This window comes from Euprymna scolopes, chromosome 32 (genome assembly GCF_053919585.1).
Source record: "Euprymna scolopes isolate OS-2025 chromosome 32, ASM5391958v1, whole genome shotgun sequence".
Taxonomy (NCBI): Eukaryota; Metazoa; Mollusca; class Cephalopoda; order Sepiida; family Sepiolidae; genus Euprymna; species Euprymna scolopes.
The window spans coordinates 17,530,001-17,551,598 of record NC_136513.1 but is presented as its reverse complement, the minus strand read 5'-3'; the positions used below and the strand labels follow the sequence as shown (position 1 = coordinate 17,551,598).

General features: G+C 31.5%; 1 protein-coding gene across 1 annotated transcript in view; it reads left to right on the top strand.

The window, feature by feature from the left end:
* Positions 1 to 21,598, top strand: part of LOC145256227 (ras-related protein Rab-9A-like) — a 79,895-nt gene that overhangs the window by 39,118 nt on the left and 19,179 nt on the right. The gene's annotated exons all lie outside the window — the stretch shown is intronic.

Here is a 21,598-nt window from a genome sequence, read left to right as displayed (position 1 = left end):
TATATATACACGTATATATATCTATATATATACACGTATATATATCTATATATATACACGTATATATATCTATATATATACACGTATATATATCTATATATATACACGTATATATATCTATATATATGCACGTATATATATCTATATATATGCACGTATATATATCTATATATATACACGTATATATATCTATATATATACACGTATATATATCTATATATATACACGTATATATATCTATATATACACGTATATATATCTATATATATACACGTATATATATCTATATATATACACGTATATATATCTATATATATACACGTATATATATCTATATATATACACGTATATATATCTATATATATACACGTATATATATATCTATATATATACACGTATATATATCTATATATATATACACGTATATATATCTATATATACACACACGTATATATATCTATATATACACACACGTATATATATATCTATATATACACACACGTATATATATCTATATATATACACACGTATATATATATCTATATATATACACACGTATATATATATCTATATATATACACACGTATATATATATCTATATATATACACACGTATATATATCTATATATATATACACACGTATATATATCTATATATATATACACACGTATATATATCTATATATATACACACGTATATATATCTATATATATACACACGTATTTATATCTATATATATACACACGTATATATATCTATATACAGTGATGATCATATTTATTGGCACGGTAAAATAAAAGTTAAATTTTGTCTAATAAATTCTAAAAAAGGGATTAAATTAAAGAAAATAACAAAGTATATTATGTATTTTTAACTGGCCTTTCTGATGCAGCAATCGGATTTTAGAAAAAATAAATAACTATTTTCTTATTCTTTTCCCTTTCTCTATTGTTTTGTGAACATATCTGTCAAACTAGCTTGGTGGTCTCCGAGTTAAAACACCCCGGGTCCCCGACTCCGAGCAGACATTTGGAACCCAAATTCTCGAGACTGTCCGAATCAATTACGTTAGTTAAAGCTCATTCTCGCCAGATCCAACTAGAAAAATAATCTCTTTTTTTCGGCCATTAAAACAGATATCATGTCTCCCGAAAATCTCATAAACGTCTGTATTAATCTTTGACACAGTATCAGCACGCCCCCCCCCCCCCCCGGCCATAAGCATTCTTATCTTCACCTAGCTGAACGGGATACCCGGCATCGTCCGGTGTCCCGTCACATCTATACACGTATATATATCTATATATATACATGCATATATATATCTATATATATACACGTATATATATATCTATATATATACACGTATATATATCTATATATATACACGTATATATATCTATATATATACACATATATATCTATATATATATATACACGTATATATATCTATATATATACACGTATATATATCTATATATATACACGTATATATATCTATATATATACACGTATATATATATCTATATATATACACGTATATATATATATCTATATATATACACGTATATATATATATCTATATCTATACACGTATATATATATCTATATCTATACACGTATATATATATCCATATCTATACACATATATATCTATATCTATACACGTATATATATATATCCATATATATACACGTATATATATATCCATATCTATACACGTATATATATATATCTATATCTATACACGTATATATATATCTATATATATATATATCTATACACGTATATATATATATATATACACGTATATATATATCTATATATAGACGCGTATATATATATATATATATGTATCTATATATACGTATATATATCTATATATGATAATTACACTAAATTTATGTCTGCAAAGTGTCGGTGAACTTCAAAGGAATCAACACTCCTACTGTGTCTTCTTTAGATATTAGGTTCCCACGCCTGTTCTTAATCTTCTATTTGTCATCTTTTAATCACATCCTACCTGGTTCCGATAAAAAGAAATTGTTTGCGTTGCTTTTTAATAGTCAAACTTGTGTACTATATATCAGTGTTTTTAAATACGCATTTTGTTTATAATATTGTTGTTTTCAGAAAAAAGCTTGATGTGTTTATAGAGTAGGAAGCGCTAGCAGTCTATTCTAGAAGCCAAGGTGGTGCCAGCCTGAAAGAGTTTGGGAAACCCTGTTCTGTTTTGTTTTCATGAAAGGTGCTCGACTGAGCTGAAATCTCTGGTTCCTCCTAGTAAAACATTCACGACAAAAACTCCTTTTCTACCACAACCTAGAAAAACTTTCCTTTCTTTCTCAGTCTGTTTAATGTCAGGAGAAATCTTTATGAAGAGAGCTTCTTCACAACAGGTTCCTGTCTGTGAAACATGTTGCCATGGGACTGCTTCCTTCTGGCTTACAAATTGGTCATCATTAAAGTAAATGTTAACATGATTCTTATCTAGAACCGCCCCCAAAGTTGATAAGTGATGACCATTTAAAACTTGAAAAACACAACAATCACCTGCAAAGTAGCATTACAAGTTAGTTTTCTTATTTTTAGATAATGGTTATTTATTTTTTTTTGTTTTCAACTTTCATGGAAAGAGCTATGTAAAAGATACTTAAAACCGTTTGAATTATGCAAATACCATCAGTAGTTCAAAAGTTATGAGAATTTTAAGTGCCAAAATTTAGGCTTTTCCGTGGGCATATTTCGTTAGAAAAAGTGGACTAAATTACGGACCTCAATATTTCAAGAAATTTGGTAATTTTGCCACCATTTATTTATTTTTCAAGCTATTCTCATGAAACTTGGCACTCCTATATGAAATTGTGTAAAATTTATTATGCAGTCAAATCTGATGTATCTCTTTACTATAAGCCATGAATTATAAATTAAAATGTACAAATTTCAATTTTTTTTAAACTGACACATGGTATCATACAGTGGGTGTCTCTTCATGAACAAAACTAAGTATTATAGTGCTATTTAGATATATATTTAAATATCACTATAATACTTAGTTTTATATGGAGAGTAGGTATTTACCTGCCTCCCCACCAAAGGAGAGCTCAATCTGGGTGTAGCTATTGAATGCATAAAGAGCATTCATCGCTGGTATTTACTACTCCCCTCAAAGAAAAGAAAAAATTGAGTAGATATGAATTAATCTTGGAAATAAATCGAAGAAAATTTTTCATATAGATTTTGGATTTCTATAAAAGATGGAAATTCCCATAGTCGACCAGAACTCATATTTTCAATTTTGTAAATCCTCTCTATTTGGCCCCAAAAATGCCCTTATTTTCTGAGATGCAACCATAAATCGTACTCTACATGAATCCTCGAATGTAGCTTCCACAATACCAGGATATCAGGAATTCTGATAAGCAACAACTATATATTCACCAGTTGATGGTAATTTTCGTTATTTCTACTCTGTTGAATTTTCAATAAAACAACAATGTAAACAAAGAAATAAAACGGTAATCTTTTACCTTATTTTAACCTTAACATTTAAAATAATTACTTTTATAGTTTTATGGTATACTGAAAACGGATATTGCATTTAAATTTTCCACAAATAATTAGTTTTCCAGATATTAAGCAATGTCATTTCTTATGTTATCACTGGTGGCTATCTTGGAGCACACAACTATGAGAAACTATATGCAAGAAACTATGCGCAAACATGCGTACCAAGATGGCCACCAGCAATAACATAAGAAATGACATTACTTAATATCAGGAAAGCTACTTATTTGTGGAAAATTTAAATGCGATATTCGTTTTCAGCATACCCGAAAACCTTAAGAGGTAGTCATTTTAAAGAAAAATGTTAAGATGAAAACAAGGTAAAAATTTACAAAATGTATCACAATGAAATTCTTTATCGAACCGCCTAATTATTAGTGTTGTTTAGATATCCTCAGTTAAAAAAAAAAACGGTTTTGTTTTACAGATTTGAAAAGTGGTCTTAACAATAACTTAAAAATAAAAAAAATATACAAAATACTGCTAGAAACCCAACCAATAAATTTCACGAGGACATTTATTGGTTGGGTTTATAACAGTATTTTGTATATTTGTAAATCATTGTCAAGATTTCAAAAACATGAGATACCACGTGGTTAGTTTTTTTGCGCTTGTGTAACACTAATTGCCGAATTAAACAAACATTTTACATTAAATAAATACACTAAAAACTTATCCAATTAGGTAGAAGAGAAACTTATCTTGCCTTTGGTAATATTTATTTGGGTGCTTATGCACTTATGTTACCGAGCTAATTTTTCAAATAGTATTATCAAGTTAAATTCAAGTTTCACAAAATCTTTTTTTTTATTCAATTGTTAGGCGAAAGTACAGACTAGTTAACAAAACACCCTTCCCTCCCCATGTTAAGAATGGGTTTCTAAATAATAACCTTATATCAGCATGGTAGCATAAGTGCACATGTACCTTTTCATTTATTTATTTTTTGACCACTAAAAAACACAATTCTACCTTCAGTACAAGTAAGAATAATAAATACCATAATAACAGAAACGCATGTACATTTTGTTGTTTTTTTTTTAGTACATGTGTACTAAAAGCGTTAAAAACAACAAAATAGTATTGTTTGGAAATCAAATTTTAAAAACTTGAAAATAACTTTTTTAAATTGACAAACTCAGAATAAAAAATGAAACTTTTTTTTCTGCTTTCGTTTTGAAAGCAGAACCCCCCCCCCCAGTTTTCTATTTTAAGCTAATACAAACGAAACTTGTTAGTATACTGACTGTAGTCAGCGCATAGCGAGTCGTTTTTCCGTTAAATTCTATATTCTGTAATTTCTATAAAAGATAATGTTTTAAAGAAATTTCCGCACAATTAATAATTATCAAATACTTATATATTATACATGAAAATAGTTCTGAAACTATTATCTATATGAAAATGAATGGTATATACCAATTTATCTTATCAATTTTGAAATATTCTTCGTCAATTTTGCTCGGTCGTAACTTTGCTTCCTGTGGTTGTAAAAATAAAAAAGTCCATTAGAGATTGTCTTTGTTTATATAGCCTGTAAAATTTCAGCCATATCCAATCAAATTTGACCCCGCGCATTTGTATCCAAACGTAACGTATGAAATGTAAACATTGAAAAAAGTTTCCCTTTTTGCTGTCGTCATTTTTTACTGTTTTTTCATTTCTAACTTGGGACATAAAAGTAAAATAAATTAACATCATTGGAATGCTTATTCTATTCTCTTTCCATCAATGTAATTCTTTTAAAAATTGACCCATAAATAAAAAAGATATGACTTGTTGAAGTACAATACAGCATACGCTTATAATGCTATACAAAGTTAGTACTTTTTAATAGGCGTAGCCCTGAATGTATAATATCTAAAATTGAAATATATATATATATATATATATATATATATATATATATATATATATATATATATATATATATATATATATATATATATATATATATATATATATATATATAGAGAGAGAGAGAGAGAGAAAGGAACAAACTGAGTTATGTGTTCATCAACTTTTCATCTTTATTTCGATTCTGGATGACGAAATAAAGACGAATCGTTGAACACATAACTCGGTTTGTTCCTTTTTATTTCTCTATTTCCTCGGAATACTATTTCCATTATTCTCATCATATATATATATATATATGTCATCCACATACAGTACTGTTTTGTTGTGTCATAACTCATCAGTGTGGCTAGACTAGTAAAATTTTACATAGTTTTAAAGGTTTTAAAGAAACTTGCAAGACTGTTTTTCAGTGTGATCATATGTAATTATCTAAAAGAGGGGAAGAATCACATATTTGGAGAGGGTGGTGTCGATGGGTGGTATTTAGCGGAAGGTGTTAATCTAGAATAGCACAAGAAATCTTGCAATATATTCATTTTTCATCCGTTCTAGTATTAAATTTCAGTTTCTTATACATAAAATACATAAGAATTTAACTTTCAGTTCTTTAACTTATTGCAGCATATTTATGTGCATTTATTACAGAATACCCGGTGAACCAAGTGCAAGAGAGTCAAACAATTTCACTTATAGGAACGACTAGAATCTTAAAAAGATCTCTCGGTTGGAATATCTGAGTTAGCTGGTGAATGTTTTAACAAACTGATAAAAGCAGATTACTTGGAAATAATCACTTTCTGGAGACTTTCAGTGCCATATTTGGATTCCTTACACAAAATATTCACTTATATGGCAAATCTCATTGTTTAATCTTGTGTTTTAACAAAGATATAGCATTTTTACTGTGCAGTTGTTTCTTGAAAGTGTTTTAACAAAGATATAGCATTTTTACTGTGCAGTTGTTTCTTGAAAGTGTTTTAGCAAAGATATAGCATTTTTACTGTGCATTTGTTTCTTGAAAGTGTCGGAGGACACTCTCCTTATATTTCTTATTGCAGCTGGAATACAGTTGAATGTTCTTGTACCACTGTAGGTGAAGTTGTGGTGGGTGAGGGACTTCATTCTCAGTGTAGTCTCAGGTGTGGTTTTTATATAGCAGAGCCTTCCTCGCCGCTGATGAGTTCTTTCTACTTACATTGTGTTTGGAGCACTTCCTTCCAAGATTTTCCATATGTAGATGATAATATATCATTCTCTTTGATATATATATATAAAAAAAAAGTAAAATAAAACCAAACCCCCAAAAACATTCTCCAACACAGACGTTGTGCAAATATTAATTGCACTGTGTGTGTGTGACACCATCAATCCTCTACATGCTAACTTAGAGAAGACCAAGATAAGAAACAGAAAAAAAGGTATGGTGACTTTATTGCAATCTATATATACAAACTAGACATGCATCGACCACATGCACAGGCATGCATAGCCATGTGATCACGGCTGCATGCATACATGTAGACATGTAATAATAAGACACCACTGATTAATAAGATATAACCAAAAAATAATAACATATAATGTTATAAGACACCATTGATTAATAAGATATAATCAAAAAATAATAACATATAATGTAATAAGACACCACTGATTAATAATAAGATATAATCAAAAAAGACAGAAAATTTCCTCCCCCTTTGAAACGTAACATAGTGTGGACCAATATGTGTCCTTTTTTTTTTTATACAATGGAGTCACTACTTATCAAGCCCTGGAAGCCACTCGAGGATATAGGTTAATGCATGTAAGGTGGTAATTTAGTAGTCGTTAATGGTGTGTAGATTGGATAGAATTTGGATTATCTAAGGGAAAAGTTCAACAAGAAGTTGTTTACATTGGACTTGAAATTTACATGGTGTGTAGATTGGATAGAATTTGGATTATCTAAGGGAAAAGTTCAACAAGAAGTTGTTTACATTGGACTTGAAATTTACATGGTGTGTAGATTGGATAGAATTTGGATTATCTAAGGGAAAAGTTCAACAAGAAGTTGTTTACATTGAACTTGAAATTTACATGGTGTGTAGATTGGATAGAATTTGGATTATCTAAGGGAAAAGTTCAACAAGAAGTTGTTTACATTGGATTTGAAATTTACATGGTGTGTAGATTGGATAGAATTTGGATTATCTAAGGGAAAAGTTCAACAAGAAGTTGTTTACATTGGACTTGAAATTTACATGGTGTGTAGATTGGATAGAATTTGGATTATCTAAGGGAAAAGTTCAACAAGAAGTTGTTTACATTGAACTTGAAATTTACATGGTGTGTAGATTGGATAGAATTTGGATTATCTAAGGGAAAAGTTCAACAAGAAGTTGTTTACATTGGACTTGAAATTTACATGGTGTGTAGATTGGATAGAATTTGGATTATCTAAGGGAAAAGTTCAACAAGAAGTTGTTTACATTGAACTTGTAATCTGCCAGGAAGCAGTCCGATGGAACAGTATTCCACATGCGGGCAGTTCTAGGAAAGAAACTTTTTTCATGTAATATGCATTTAGATTTAGGCACATATAGAGAGTGCAGAAAATCGTTGATGGGGGTTGTAGCTAGTTGAGTGTTTTTGTGAAAGTTTGGCAATGGAGACCATAGATTGGAGCTCAGACGTATTGAAGTAGGTTGAGGTCCGTATTTCATACTTGTTTCCTTTCATTATTCTCTTTTATTCTTAACCATGTGTATACCAACAAATGATAACCGTCTCTGTTGAAAAGGACAGGGGTGGGTTAGGAACATTTGAGTGTGGCCATGTTCTGAAATTAAAACAAGAATAACCCCGGTTTCTCCACTTCCTGTCTTTCTTTACATCTTAAAGTTATTTACTTTCTTTCCTTAAAATTAATTGAACACAACGCCTGTCAGTTTGATGAGGACAAAAATAAAACTTCTCTTTACTCTTCGTTTCAAGATGAGGTGATGTTTTCTTTGTCAATATTTGGATTTAGGTCCACTGTTTTTATTTGGTTTTGTCCATGTCGTGGCAGTGTTTCTCATTCGATCTTCAACGTTGACTAAAGGATTGCATATTCCCTGGAAAGGATGCCAAGGATTAATTTTTACCTCAGTCCATCTTGGGAAATTTCAATTTTAATAATGCTGGCACAACGACACTTTTCTGGAAACTAATTGTCTGGGACCTTGTTTAATCTTAACAAAATTCAGGCACATCATCATTATAATATATATTTTTTCAATAAAATAATTGCTCCAGACAAGGTTTGAAGCTACTTAATGTAAAGAGCTAACAAGACCAAAATATGATTATCACAAAGACAGGATATGCCTATTGATCTTAGTCTTGAAAAGAGCAAGATTATACCAAAAACTACCATCCATCCATAGCCTTGAGCCCCTGGAGGGGTATAGGTCATCTATAACTTTGTAAATGCTTTTGTAGTGAGAAGTTCTTTTTTTCAGGGTGAGGGTGCTGGCCCCACGCACAACCTTACTGGAAGGTACATACAGCGCCTAGCCTTCCCAAATGGTCACCTATCTGGTTGCTTAACTTTGGTGATCTGGCGAGAACTGGTGTGTCAGCGTGATTGTGCCGTACATAGCAAGATTATAGGTCGGAGGGAAACTGTCAGCAGGAAGAGAGTTCCACAAGTCTGTGGTTCTTGGAAAGCAGCTCCTGTAATAGGAAACTTTATTACAATTATCAAAACCGTGAATTGATGAAGACAAATTAAACCAACGAGTCAAACGAGCTGAAACAAAAGAAGCAGCGACTAGATCGGACAATTCGCTTTTATGTCTGTTACATGCTAACATAGAAAATGATAATCCTGTCTCCACCTGATTAGTTTAGTGGGTGCTCGTCAGATAAATCTGTATAGTGCATCATCAATGTTTGTTTACCCTGCACCAGCTGGTGGTAGTCTCCTTTTATTTTGTGATTCTATTATATTTTGCTTAAATTTAACCTTAGTTGAATTAAAGCAGCTGTGGTGTTAACTATAAACACTTTCCTGTTTCTTTTTCACCCCCTCTCCTCCCAAAACTGACAAAGAAACATTTATTTAGTTTGATGTTTGTAAGTGTAGTTGAAGTCTCATCGCCGCAACGTTGCATCACTGTGCCTGTTTTACAAATATTTTAGTGGAATGTGTTCTGATGAACTCGTTTCACTTGTACCCCCCTCGACGTCAAATCTCGAGTCTGTAGACCGAAAATTGACAGAGTTATTTGGTAGGGAAACACACACACACACACACACACACACACACACACACACACAAACACACACACACACACACACATTTTCACTTTTATAGATATATAGATGAATACTTTTTGGGTTATTTAATGCCGAATCCAATAAATTTGAAAAAGTTTTTAGGTTTTAAATTGATTATATCTTAAAATACTTATTTATGGTGTTTTATTTGGTTATTTTGTAGAGGAAAATTATTTCTCTTTTTGACTTTGCAGAACATGATTGAGTTTTGCAATGAAAAAGGAAAAAAACAAATGTTTGGTGCATTTTTAAGTCAGAAAGCCAGTATCTTAAGACATCCTGATCTGTTAGCAGCAAAATCTTTTTATCAGTACAAAAATTTTAAAAGCGAAAATATGTTTCATTTTCATGTATTATTCGTTGTGCTTTTTTAGTTTTTTTTTTTTTTTTTTTTTTTTTTTTTCAAAAATAGTTTTACAATATTCTGCTGTTATTAGTTTCACAGCATAAGCCATTCATGACTTAATTTTCATGATTAAATTTTTTTAAAGTCATTTATGACTGCCAAATATCTATCAAAGAAACCTTCGTTTTATTTCAAATAATAGACTTACCATCTGCATATTTTATTTTAGCCACATTTATATAGTTTATCTCTATCAGCATAATCACGTTGACATGCCAGTTCTCATTAGATCACTCAAGTTAAGCAACGTTGAGCCTGGCCAGTGCTAAATGGGTGACTATTTGGGAATACCAAGTGCTGTATGTAAGAAGACGTCAACACTTCCGGTAGCTCCTGTACTCCACCTGGCTCCCAGCTGTATCGACCCTGTTCTGCCTCTAGATCACTCTGGTTGGAGGCTGGCTCTACACAAACCATTGTCACTTTTGTGTCATTCGTCATGCTTATAGTGATGAGATGGTCTTTGTTGTTCTTCCAACGGACGAAAATTCATCTCTATCTTCTCTCTTAGTGTTTCCTCTGAAACTTCAGTCACCATAGGAAAATAGGCAAAAGCTTAGTTCTGTTATTTTTTTTATTTATTTAATTCAGGACAAGTAGATTTTCCGTGCGAGTTTTCATTTTCTTTAATATTAAATATTTACAAAACTTTTAAGGATAAAAAAAAAAAACCTAAATTTACCAAAATATATTAAAATAAATGGGTGTCTTTCTGAGTGCGTTTTTAATATATTTACATAACTTTGATAAAACTAATAATAATTATAATAAAAATAAAAAAATAAAAAGAATGAACTATATTAATTACAAAACACTAGAAACTTAGAAACTGAAAATTTTGGACGCTAAACTTACTTGTACTTGATATATCTTTATGGAGAAGTAAGCAAACAGCAATTTTTTTTTTTTTTTTTTTGCTTTTTTTATTAAATAAAATTGAAAATTATAAAAAGATTTGTATCTTGTGATCTTCATCTTTATAAAAATAAAAGTTATAAAAGATGTGAATAAAATATATTTTTTTAAATCTCGATTGTTTATACTTGTGATTTTATTATGCATAAAAATTGCCTCGGTCTAGAAGGATTTCTCCTTTCACTGATCACATACATACATCGCAATTTAATAAATATTGAATGGTATTAAAAATGCACAAAGAAAGATAAACACACACACACACACACACACACACACACACACACACACACTGTACATAAAAATTAATCTTGGTCGCAAAAATCCGAGCAAGTCAGTTATTTTATATTAGTTTCTACCATTAAAAAGTTTGGTTATAATAATTACATTAAATTTTTTTTTTTAAATTATGCATTTTTTAATTGACATCATCCGAAATTCTCAGTTATAACGTCGGTTTATTTATTTGGTATTATTTTACGACCTGCCCAGCGTAGTATAAACACCCCCAACTACCCCATGTTAAGAACGGCTTTCGGAATAAACACCTCCCAACCTCCCCATGTTAAGAACGGCTTTTGAGGTTGGGGGTGTTATTCCGAAAGGCGTTCTTAACATAGGGAGGTTGGAGTGTTTATAATATGCTGGGGCACGTTGTAAAAATTTGCCATTTATTTATTTATATTATTATTATTATTATTATTATTATTATTAGTTTTATTAAAAAGTTCTGTAAATATATAAAAAGAACTCACCCAGAAAGACATCCATTTATTTAAATATATTTTGTTTAAATATGTTAGTTTTATTACATTAAAAAGTTTTGCGTAAATAGAAAAGTTTTGTTTTTTTTAATCCTGAAAAGTTTTGTAAATATTTGATATTAAAGAAAATGTTTTGTAAATATATATTTTTTCTTTTAAATGTGAAAAAGTTTTGTAAATATATTTAAAAAACAATCTTGCTTGCGAACATACGAACATGTCTGCTATTTGACGTGTTTACAAACAACCAACGGCAATGTCAAGGTCGAACAACCGGTGTCACTTGAAATGTGTGCCTATCTTTGTCATCTGCTACCGGGGTATCCAATCTTTACTTGATCCATAACGGTGTGAAGAATCACAGCAATAAGTGTCCACGGTTGGCATGTGCCTTTTTTTTAGAGAAGCACTGCCATTCAAACCTAAAACCTTTCTGATACAAAAAAAACAATAAGATAAATACGAATTCGGGCGCTTTCATGGTTCGAGCTGGTAGTATAAAAAGATATTTATTTTGTTCGATGGCAGTGACATTATCTCATGCACTTAAGGTTGCTGTTAGTTTGAAAAAGGATGGAAAGAAAAATGTGACGGCTGTTTGAGGGGGAAAAGCAAATGAGTGGTGGAAGAGAAAAGGCCTCTTCAGTAAAACACCAAGAGTTAAATATTCTGACCCATTTTTTTTTCCCTCTGCTTTGAGAATAAGCAAACGTTTCGTTAAACACAACTACAATGTCAAATGAATTTACGTGACTGAAATAGATTAATTCCTGAAAAAAAACAAAAAAAAAAACAAAAAAAAAACTAGACACTTTCACTCTTTTCTTTTCTTGTTTTTTCTTTTTTTTTCTCTTTCTATCTTCTTTCCTTATTTAACTTTACATTTCCTTTTCTCCAGTCAAAATTAAGAGACAGATTCCAAGTGCGCATGTGTCGAGAAGGAGATAGGAAGCCATTCTTTGATGAAACAAAGGTCTTCTACCTCCCCTACCCACATCATGAATCGTTTGAAGTATAGTAAAATTAACATTTCCAGCTTTCAGAGATGAAAGCTGGAAAAGTTAATTTTACGATACTTCATTCTATAGTTACATAAGACAGTGGCTAATATTGTAGACATAATAAATTTGTATGTGGCATCTGTTGTTGTAAACCTATGGTATTTTGGTCCAAAGGGGAAAAACTGCAACCTTTTTATTATATATAGAGATATATGAGTTCATTTCGTTTGTATTCTAAACAGCTGAGCTAAGTTTTTTTGTTAATTCAGAGATGAAAGCTGGAAATGTTAATTTTACTATACTTCAAACGATTCATGATGTGGGTAGGGGAGGTAGAAGACCTTTGTTTCATCAAAGAATGGCTTCCTATCTCCTTCTCGACACATGCGCACTTGGAATCTGTCTCTTAATTTTGACTAATTGGATTACAAATGAAACTAAATTGCGGTAAAAAAAATTGCAGCTGTAAGCAACAAATTTAGATGTGATTGTTTTTACAGGTTTCTATTTCTAGTGGTCATGGTGACCTTTGCCTCATACACACAGGAAGCCGGGTAGGTTAGATTGGCAAATTTATACCAATTTCATCTTTTTTTTTTTGCCATTGGCTATTCACATCCTGTAGTGAAATTAAAAGGTCTACTTTTGATTCACAATATATATATATATATATATATATATATATATATATATATATATATATATATATATATATATATACTAGTAGGAAGACCCGGCGTTGCCTGGGATCGAATGAATGTTCTAAACTTTGACTACTTTTATTGTCACCGAAATCGGTGAAATCACTCATTCATCAATCAAATCGATTGATTGCTTGCTCTATTACCATGGTACATAGGGTGGAAGCTTCATATACCATTCCGTTGTGACTTACTGTTCAGTTTATGAAATTATTTTATATAATAACTTGAGTTAAAATTTAAAATACAAATGTCAAGTATCATGGTTCAATTACGCTCTGAACAGAAACATTCACTTTGAACATGCCTTATCAAAGAACCTACTGTTTATTTTACACATCGGGCTCTTCTGCTTGTGCAGTGATAAAACTTTTCAAATATAGTGTTAGGCTGTATAAAAGTGTTAACTTTAATCAAAATCAGACTGTTCCTGTTTTAATTGGATCAGATGCATTTCGATGCAAAACCTATTTAAGAACATTCCCATACACATAAAGTACATTTGTATGAGATTAACAAAAAAACTTAGCTCAGCTGTTTAGAATACAAACGAAATGAACTCATATATCCCTATATATAATAAAAAGGTTGCAGTTTTTCCCCTTTGGACCAAAATACCATAGGTTTACAACAACAGATGCCACATACAAATTTATTATGTCTACAATATTAGCCACTGTCTTATGTAACTATAGAATGACGTTTCTGACACATTTATTTGTAATAAGAACCCTAGATTTAATCTTAGGAGTAACATCACTATCGCAATTAGCATTAGAGAAAGTAGTTCCTATTTTTCCCTCTAATTCATCACTGTACACCACGTAAAATTAAACACAGTAACGTTATATTGCCCCTTCACTCTTATTAACTGTATTATGCACTCATCAGTCATATCGTTCACTTCCAATTCACACATTCAGAAAATAATGATTTCGCTCTTCACTAATTCCACCCTTTCTCATTGGCTGCCAGCTGTAAATCTCTTATTCCAAAATTTAAACCTTCCACAAAACGAACGCACATGGCGTCTGCATGACAAGCGTTACATACACACTAAAGATCAATATTACACATAGATTATTTACTTTTGGCTGCTCGCGTATATTTTAACAAAACCACCATTAAAAACTTACTGATTGGCTACAGTTTAATTTGCATTTACTTTGTCATCTACTACTCTCTCTTTCCCTCTCTCACTCTATCTATCTCTATAAAAAACTACATGCATTATTCCTTTTAGCCTTATTCCCTCTCTTTAAAATAAAATTGACGACATATTCCTTTTATTTGTTCTCATACTCAACCATGACTTTGTTTATATTTTTTTATGATAACGGGCGGGGCGTTTGATTTTTCGCTAGCTGCTATAAAAACAAAACACACGACAGACTGTTCCTCTCTCATTCTTTCACTCGCTCTGAAAAATAAAACTTGATGAAATATTCTTTATACTTCAAACGATTCATGATGTGGGTAGGGGAGGTAGAAGACCTTTGTTTCATCAAAGAATGGCTTCCTATCTCCTTCTCGACACATGCGCACTTGGAATCGGTCTCTTAATTTTGACTGGAGAAAAGGAAATGTAAAGTTAAATAAGGAAAGAAGAGAGAAAAAACTTGATGAACTATTCCGTTCACAGGTTAATCAAGTCATAAAAAATGAAACTGCCGAATAAAAGTTATATTGTACTTATCCGTTATGGAATAAAGTTCTCTGGAAAAAAAACCTTACATTTTATTTGATCAAGTAGTTTTTTTTTTTTTTTTAAATTTTTACACTGAAAAAACAATTTGTTATGATACCTTGATTAAATTGAGTGAAATTTTCTTTCTGAGAACTTCATTCCATGACAGGTATGTACAATATAATTTTTTCCAATATTTACATTTTTATATGTATTGATTAAACTGTATAAGTATGATACTATTGCTTCCCCGGGAAGGTTACTTGGTTGAGGAACGTCTTGGGAACGCAACCAGCTTCTCGGGGAATAAACGATATTCAGTGATATCTAACGATAGGCACATGTTGGAAACCTCAACAAGAACGGGTCGATATGTCGTCGGCTATAACTGTCTGGCATGGGTTGCTTTTTGTGTGTTCATTGCGTCGTGACAGGCAGCTTTCTCTCCTCGCATTAATGGGAGGAATTACAGGCTGAAATCGAACACTTGTACAAAAATAGCGAACAAATGCATTTTTATAAAAATATATAATTTATTTAACAGTTAACAAGTAGGAAGCATATTTAGTCGACCCATTGCGTGCACACCAAACTACTATATCCTGCGCATACGGGGTGCAAGCTTCAACTGTTTAAAAACAATACAATCATATTTCACTTCTCTCTTTCTTCATTGAAAGAGAGAAAGGGAGTGAAAAAGATAAATAGAGAAAGAGAGAGAGAGAGAACGCAATGTTTAGTTTTATCAAATTATAATGTCAACATAGTTCAACTTTTATTGTGCATTGGAATTATAAACACCTGCCTATCTGCGTGTGCCGAGAGTTTTAAACTTTAAAAAAATGTGTCCGCACTGAAATGTGTGTGTGTTTGCCTCCACATAAGTGCAAGCCAAGTTGGACACAAGGTTTATCAATGTAGAAGCCCCCAGCTCCCTCAAAAGGGGCTACGTCATTGTGCCACATAAGCACCTTTTTTTTTTTTTTTTTTTTTTTTTTTTTTTTTTTTTAAGCTTATAGTTACTATGAACTAGATACACACACATCGTTTTCCAGGTTTTTTTTTTTATTTTGTATTTGAGACGGTGGGGCGGTTGCGTTGTGCTCATTTTTTGGTCTCGGTTAATGGAGAAATCCTTCATGACTGATACATTTTTTTAATTTTTGTTACTAACCACAGTGCCACTTTTGGGGGAGCTGGTTTACCCCCCCCCCCACACACACACACATTAAAAACTGACCTCATGTCTAACTCTGCCCTCACGGTGAGGCAAGTAAAAAAAAAAAAAAAAAAAGAAAGAAAAGTTTTCTTTCTCTCTTTCGCCGGTTAACGGGTCGTCCTGCTAGTGAGACATAGGAAAAGCCGAGAGCAATGCAGAAGACTGGAGAAATGAAATGAAAGCAAAAACAAACAGATGAGTTCGTATTAGGACGACGGTAAACAAGTATCCATGTATTTTTATTTTATTTACCTTTATTTTTTATTTTTCTTAATAAAAAAATATTTCACAAACTTCAGCAAGCTAGGTTACTGATATGTCCGGGACAGTGTACAGTCTTTGAATGTTAAAAGTCTTTTATTAATTTCAGGAAAAAAAATCCTCCTTTTTATCAAAGATAAATTAAAAGTGATATTTAAAATGCTGATTCCCCCCCCCCCAAAAAAAAAAATTAGTACACAAAGATACGTATATAACAGCCTTCTCATATACTCAATTAATTTTATGCAATCAACATCTGATGGTTAACTAATTTGTATATTGCTTTGCAAAGCAAACTCTTATTAATAAACTATTCATTTTCTTGGTTGATGCTGGGTTTCTCTTAACTCGGTTCTTTTTACAAATTTTTTTTATCGCAGACAAAAGTTTAGCATTTTAAATGAAAAGAGATCATGATTATAACAACATGGCCTTTTTTATTTTTTTTTTTTTTTCACACCGTATTTCTACTTAGATATAAAGGGCTACTATTTGGGACTGTGGGGAGTTGAGCAGCGAAATGTCTGTTCACATTACTTTCAAACTTTAGCAAGTTGGGAAACTGGGAAGGAATTCCAAAGTCTAGCAATCCGAGGGAAGAAATTGTTAGAGTAGAAGGCTTCCTGGACCTCAGTTGTGAAGGGTGGGATTTTGCTGCTTGTTAGTTTAGTTGGGAGTATGTACGTTGAGGGGCACAAGTGCTACAGGTTCATCAGTACACATTCCATTAAAGTATTTGTAAAACAGGCTCAGGGATGTGACATTGCAGCGATGGGACAGGGGTTAGAGCTTGGTTGATAGAGTGGAACCTATTAGATTTGAGACTGTTTTGATTTTGTCTAAGAGTGAGGAACCAGTTGTAGATGCGGAAACAATACTCCATCCATGGGTGAATTATGGCTTTGTAAACATACGGGATACTTTTTGTTGGAAGTTATTTTTAGCATGGTAGAAGGAGCTCACTTTCTTTGCATTAGCCATGGTAATGTCCTCAATGTATTTCTTCCAATGCATGTTCCCTGGGAATGTTAAGCATAGGAGTTACAGTGTAATTGCTCATGGCAAACAGTGTTTAAGGAATATTTTTATAGTTAAAGGAAAGAAGCTAAGTCTTAGTAGCATTAAATGTTCTCATCCATTTACTTGCTAGTCTAATATATTTGTGGTGTCTGCTTGTGATATTATAGGCTGCTGTACCCCCAGAACCAGGACTGCTGGAAGAGAGTTGCTAGCAAATAAATGATACTATGAAAGCAATGGACCTATTGTGCTACACAAACCATTGATGACATTGTTTAACTCCCTAGGTGGCCAGATACAGATGGAGAAAGTGCACTGAGAAATGAGTGGATGTAGCCAGGGTGACATCTAGGATTTCTGGTCAAGAGTTGATGTAACGACGAGAGAGGGATCTCGAGGGTGATCAATGGGTGGCCCCGGAGTAAATCTTAGCTGATATGCATAATTTGAGAGAGAGGCTTAGCTCAGAAGTAGAAATACTAATGACAGGACCTCCAACAACAACACACACACATATATATATATATATACTAGTCTCCCGCAGTCACTTTTATAAAATATCTGTTTTTATAATATATGCAAATTGTACACTGAGCTTCATTGTCAGCAACTGTCAATGTCTGAAGATAAAGAAAAAAAAGTTCACACGCACTTGGAGTGAGGTGGTTAGTTCAAGGTTATAGCATAGTTATATACATGTCTGTCTTGAGAGGCAATGAAAAAAAAATTGCTTAAGTAATAAAGAATCTAATTTGGATATTCATTTGCGTAAAGATGTTTTTACAGTATTGTGGTTCTGCACTTTTGCTGTTTTACTTTATTTTATTTCGTAAAATTATAGAAACTTAAAAAAAAAATCAATAAAATGGGAATACAGAGTTTAGGGCTGGAAGCAATTCATTGCCGGGCAATGCTGAGTATACCTACTGATGTCAGTAATTAATGTAGCTCTTCTGGAAGGTAAATTAACAGTAAACAGTTTTTTTTTTTTTAAAGTCATTTATAACTAATTAGATTTACCTTTTATAAAATTTGTTTCTCGTACTCCTACTCCTTATGATGTCACCAATGTTGGTTGTTTCTGTGTTTCCGTTTAGTTACCTGCCACTTGGTCGCAAAAAGGTTGCTGCACTGATGAAAATGATATTTTCTATTTCTTCAATAAAAAGTTTTCCTTTATTTTTTATTTTTATTTTTATTATTTTTTTTTTTTTACTATTCCCTAACCGTAACCTTAACCTGACGGTTATGAGGTCTTTGTGGTCACCTTGGATTTCTTCACACCTGCCTTACCATCTTGACATGAGCTGGACAACCCTGACTTTGTCCATGTCCGGGCGTATCCCGTCCTTGTCTATGATAAACACCCAAATACTTTTATTTAAAAACCCAAGGCCAGAGGATAAAATCAAGGAAAAACATCATTGCGTCACGCTGCCAAAAGAAAAGGCAATGTTCCAAGTAAATTGCAAGATTAATTTCATGCTGGATATATGGTTCACTTGAAACATTAATTTAAAACTAGCGGGTCCTGTAGGAATTTCATTGGGCACTCATTCATATGTAATATGAATGAAATGTTGGCATTCTGTAGAGGTTCAGTGCAAATGGTGACACTCTAATATTATTGTAGTGTTTTTGGTAAAAATTGCAAAAGTATTTATCTAAGCTAGCACGAACGTCCGGCAAAGCCCAGTCATAAAGTATGCTTAAATATGAAATTTTAATTCTTGCAGATTTCGTATATATTATTATAGAGTTAATGTTCTATCGATTTTTATATGTTATAAAGTTGCGATTTCCAAAATAAAAAAAATATATTCATGACTTGGGTGCATTAGCTTGAATCGAAGCTGAAATAAAAACTTATGAAATATATATATATATATATATATATATATATATATATATATAAACTTAAGTTCCTTTAGCCATAATCAGAACCGAAGCCAAAATTTATGAAGAATTCCGGATAAAATTATTTATAAAAAAAATAGATTACTCTAGTGCCATCAGCTATAATCGAAACCGAAACCAAAACTTATGAAGAATTCTTGGTAAAATAATTTATGACAAGAAATGGAAGTACATAACAATTAAACGACTCCGATATAAGCGTGACACAGAAAATAACACACACGCTATCGTATTAATATATAGATTATAAACATTTCATTCATAACTTTTTTGTAAACATGAAACAAAATCTTTCTCACTTACTGATATAGATTAATAAAAATTAACATTTTGATTAGTTTTGATGCAAATTTATTTATCTTAAATGTGACCATGAATTTTTGTTTTTTCAAATATAGTTACGTTTTTTTTTTAATGTGCTTTATTTAAATATACTTTATTTAATCCTGCATAATCTATTACGATCGTTGCTGATTTAAAAATGTTTCAACAATATCATCGACTGGATTCGTACTTATGTTGTTTAAATTTAATATTTTTTTAACACATGTAAAATATTCACATTTTAAAACTGTTAAAGTAGTTTCATAGTTAACTATATTTTTTTTTCACCCCCTTCATAATAAAAATATATAAACTTTTTATCAATTAATTTTTTAAATTTTTTAATCGCATGTCTTTTCAAATAACTATGTTTATGTAAGTTAACATGGTTTATATTTTGTCAAACTGTTTACATATTTCAAAAAATATATTTATTTACAGAAACATGAAAAGAAAACAATGGATGTGTCACATTTTTTTTTAGTTTTATCAGTTTCAAAAAGGTGAATCTGAAACAGAAAATAGTTTAGCGGTTTTAAAATGTGAATATTTCACATATGTTAAAAACAAAATAAATTCAAACACCATAAGTACGAATCCAGTAGATGATATTGCCGAACGATACGCAGGTTTAAATAAAGTATACTTTAATAAAATATGTTTAAATAAAGTATATTTAAATAAATTATATTTAAAAAGTATATTTAAATGAACTATATGTAAATGAAGTGTATGTAAATGAAGTATATTTAAATATATTTAAAAAGTATATTTAAATAAAGTACATTTAAATAAAGTACATTTTAACAAAAAGGTAATTATATTTGAAAAAAAAAAACAAAAACAAAAACGTAAGTATGTTTGAAAAATTATATTAGCAAAAACAAAAATCTTAATATTTTGCCCAAATATATAAGTAAGCAGTTTTGAAGAATAGCGGAAGTATTGTATCAATTTTGTGCTTCTAAAACTCAATTGACAGACCTGCCGGTATGTTTCAAAGTTAGTGTCTGGTTTTATGCACAACTACCAAATTACCTTGTAATGTGAACAAACATCCCACTGCTCAACTCCCTGCATAGTGTCCTTATACATATGGTCCCTAACAGTAGCCTTTCACGTCTATGTGGCAGTGTGCTTTGTTTGGAGTTGCTAAGAGTAAAATAAATAAATAAACCGGCATTATGTCTAGCTCTGCCCTCATGGGAAGGCAAGTACATACATACAAACATACATGTTCTCATCATCAAATAAACTAAAAAGAGATGTGTTGTATAATCAGGTTAAGGAATTTACTATTTTGCTGATGCCACTGACTGTCCCTAATCCAACAGAGTCTAGGATGTTTTAAAAATTACCTTATTCCCTGTTGACTAACTCCTGTGCAGTTCTAGGAGGTCCACCCTCCCGGGCTTTGCCTTCTCTTTTTGTGAAAGAGCTAGTTAATTACTAAGCACTTGAGGTGCCTCTACCGGAGAATAGGGACAGGACTGCTCAGCCATTTTTTTTTTCCCAGTCTAGAGTGGCCCCTTTCAGAGGCGCTGGCTTTTAAATCTCACTTTCCGACACTTGTATCACATCTTCTCACCGTGGGATGTAGATAAATAAATTGTCTAAGTGTAACTTTTCTAATGAAAAGAAAAGAAAAAAA